This window comes from Vollenhovia emeryi, unplaced genomic scaffold, assembly GCF_000949405.1.
Source record: "Vollenhovia emeryi isolate VEMERY1.0 unplaced genomic scaffold, V.emery_V1.0 DF940021.1, whole genome shotgun sequence".
Lineage (NCBI taxonomy): Eukaryota > Metazoa > Arthropoda > Insecta > Hymenoptera > Formicidae > Vollenhovia > Vollenhovia emeryi.
The window spans coordinates 1-3,919 of NW_011966345.1; the positions used below are offsets into that span (position 1 = coordinate 1).

Sequence of the window (3,919 nt, forward strand, 5' to 3'; positions counted from 1 at the left end):
ACCCTGTATAACGGCACATTTAAGTCACCACTTCCACCTGCTCTAGATAATGATTTAGCATTTTCTGAATGGCCAACTGTGGTGTACCATTCGCGCAATCTGAAATACACATCACAATACATTATATAATTTTGTACATTACAGTGTCTTTATGTAATTATATCTCCAAAATTGTATATTTACAAGATATTATCTTTAAAGAAACTTGTTAGAAGTCAATCCAGATAGCAACTCATTCTAATCAAAGTTACAATTTAAAAAATTAATATTAAAAATTGCATAAAGACCAATTAGAAAATAAGGCTACTTCTCTTTCTAGCCAATTACACATAAATTTTAATTATAACGAAATTAGAAGAATTGTTTTGCTTAAGAATCAGCTTGAACATACCTGTGTGCTTCAGGAAGATCAGGATTCTTTTCTTGATTATCTACCATTCCTGGCTCAACCTCTACCTCCAGTGTACGTTCTTCATTGACCAACTTGACATTTGGACATTCCGAACACACCGACTGTTGCATCATTTGGAATCTACCGTTTCCTAAATTGCGAGTAACTAATTCTTGCCTACAGTTACACTTCCTCGTCCCCTTCGCGGTCTTTACAACTGGCTTATTTCTCGTAATCTGAAAGAAATAATCAGCACCAAAATGAACTCAACGAAGTCACCGAGTTTACAGCAAGTAGTTGTACTTACTTGCGGCGAGAGAAAACTTACCTCGATAAAATTTCCGCTATACAATTCTTCTAAAGTAACATACAGGTCCATCACAACGTTCGAACCTCTGGGAGTTTGCTGTTGCTGCGACTCCCCGCCGAAATGGAAATTAATGTCGCCGAAGAAATTCGCAAACGGATCCATATATTACTATTCATCATGCCATCCTTCTTTAAGCATTCCTCCCCACACCTGTCATACATTTCTCTCTTCTCAGGATCTGACAGTACTTCGTACGCCGCTCCCAAGTCTTGAAACTTCTGAGAGGCATCCGGATCATCTTTATTTTTATCAGGATGCAGTTCCTTCGCTAATCGTCTGTAAGCCTTCTTAATTGCGTGTGTACTAGCACTGTGCGATAAACCTAAGATGCTATAAAAGTCTCTTCTGCAACGGAAAGAAGGGTAATAATTACAATAAACTTTATTGCTCTTCCGCTATCATTGTTTGACGAGGAAAAGATTCTATCAAGCTATAACGACGTATTAAACAAATTGTGCCAGTTTCTAAAATCAATCAAGTCAAAAGGATAAGAGAACTCGTCGCATATCTACATCTTTATGTTCAATTTCGGGGAAATTGGTACACAAATTTCTTTGGTTTAACGTAAAAATTTTCGAACGATTGTGAGAAATGGTAGATGAGGGGAGAGGTTAATAAGCCTTGCTGTGTGGTAAATTGTTCGTAAATAAAGGACTATCGCGCAAAACGTGTTGCGAAAAGAAATACTGTCCACACTTACCCGGCAATCGAGAGAATCCCAAAAGGATCGATCGATTGCACTACACGGTTCTCGGACTGAGATAATTATTATGTCACGTACAAAACATACGTCACCGATCGCGCACACTCACAATCAGTTACACAGTCTTTTGCCACGCTAGTGGCACTTGAAAAGACACCTCACAACAGTCCCTAATGCGACAAATATATATATCAATCACGAGACATCACGAGACACGTTATAACACGAGACACGTTATTATATTAAATCCGAAATTCCGAGGACCCGTCAACTCGCGCACTCGCGTAAACTACACGGTCAGTGTCGCGGGCGTGGTTTAGCTTGTCACTTTAAAACTTTTCGCTTATACTTGACTACGTGTCTCGTGATAAATCGGCACATAGGTTAGGTTCACTCTATTCACTCTATTTACGGGCGCTCGTAAGTCGGTAACGTAACGTCAGTCACGTCGCCGCGCTTGCGAGCGCCACGTGCGGCAGAAATATGAAAAGGAGGTTGACGACGACGACGTCGACGTATCTTAATCTTAAAAATTACGTGAAAATTCAGACCCGTGGACTTTGCATTGCAATATCTCTACTCATGGGGCACGTAGGAGAAAAGTAAAAACACTTTTATTATACAAATCGTACCCAAGCTATCGATTAAGCGTAGTCTCAAGTTCGTCGGATCAGCCGTTGTTGAGATCCGAAATTCTGAGGGCCCGTCAACTCGTGTACTCGCGTAAACTTACACGGTGGTGTCGCGCGCGTGGTTAGGCTTGTCGCTTATACTTAGTCGCTTATACTTGGCGCGAGACACTACCGTGTCTCGTGATAAAAAAGTTCCTGGAGAGGGCCAGGCCCACCACTATACGCAAAAGGTTTAGGCTCACCCCAGTGAAAGGACGCGTACCGACCCGTGGCAGGTTGGTATCCTCATCGGCCGCTCATCCTGGCACCGGGCTAGAGCTTGCTAAGGCTCGTTCCCCCCTAGCTTGGGTATGAGGGGACGGCGGCTAACCGCCCCTCCACACACACGCCCAGCATACCGACTTCAACTCCCTGATAGGCTCCAGACAGACGGACGGGAGTGGTTCTCCCACGTTGAACATGCCGCTTCCTGTGGTTTTTGCCAGAAGGTTCTGGACTTATGCACCCACGTAGTCCACGGCAGAGGTCAGGTACTAACGTCACCATCCGTCCCCGGTCGGGGGGTTTACTACTCCCCCCTTAGTTAGTCTCAAGGAAATATCCATCGGCAGCCGACCGTGTCCCACACACACACGCACGCACACAACCGCCCTCCTGCCCATCCCCTGCCGTCCCCATGCCAGGCCGCACGCCCCAGCAACGGGACGTCGGCCCCAGACACAGGGACTGACAGGATCACGACAGGAGGACGGGTGTTGGCCGGCAGACTTGCCGACCAACTCCTCGGACCACCGAGCCCTGCCTGGGAATAAGTCCCAGCGGCCCCGGCGGTCCCCAGGCGATCGGGCCCTGCCTCGGAAACGTCCGAGCGGCCCCGATCCCCGTCTATCTTCCGGCCCACCCGGCAACCTGAGCCACGCTCAGTGTGTTGTCGGGGTCCGGCTCCTCCCCCCGGAAGAGACGGAGCACGTCCGAATCAACAGCGGAGAGGCCACGGCTTCCCGTCTCCCCACCGAGCCACGCTCGGTTGTGCAGCCAGGGTCGGGCCCTCCCCTGCCCTCGGGACAGGACCACGTCCAGCCCGGTGACAGGGGAGCTCTGACTCCCACCTCCCTGCCGGAACACCGGCGTGCAATGACAGTCGGGGCCAACAAGGTGATGGGGAGGCAATGACTCACCTCCCCAACCACCTCTCCGGGTTCTCCCCGATCCCTACCGGAACACCGGCGTGCAATGGGATGCAAAAATCATTCTAGAAAAATTTAAAAAAAAACAATTCAGAGTTAGACATTTCTAATGATTTTTCGCAAAATTATGACGATATCAAGTTTTACATTTGATCAAAAATTTTGAAAGTTTCTGAAAATGTCGACAGCTTTATTTCAAAGAAGAAAATTTTAAAAAATTTTTGCTCTTATGGAGTCAATGTATGAAATGTGTACTGTGATATCCTGCAGGCGATTTTTTTTAAAACGATCTGGAACCGACTTATGGCTGATTTTATAAAAAAAGGCGAAAACGACATGTAACACATTGTTTTAACTATTTTACAATTGTCGTACATTGTCGTAGAATAATGAAACCAATAGCACTGAAAAGCTAAAAGTTTCAGCTTTACAATGCTTCTTGGCTCATGTCTGTATGATGATTCGTTTAAAAGTTATAATACTTTTTGTGCGCGCATGCGACGCTTCAATCCGTTTGACGTTTGTCGGAGCGTTTCGTAACCTCACTGTGCAATGCTCATCTTGCATAATTTCTTACGTAAAAAGTATTGCTTGTACGGAAAAAGCTTACAGAACATTTTTGATGTAAAATTTTCC

The 3,919-nt window shown here is 45.6% G+C and overlaps 1 pseudogene; it reads right to left on the reverse strand.

Annotated features, from left to right (window-relative positions):
* Nucleotides 1-17: 17 nt before the first annotated feature.
* On the reverse strand, nucleotides 18-2,557 carry LOC105556445 (annotated as a pseudogene).
* Between the last annotated feature and the right edge of the window lie 1,362 nt (nucleotides 2,558-3,919).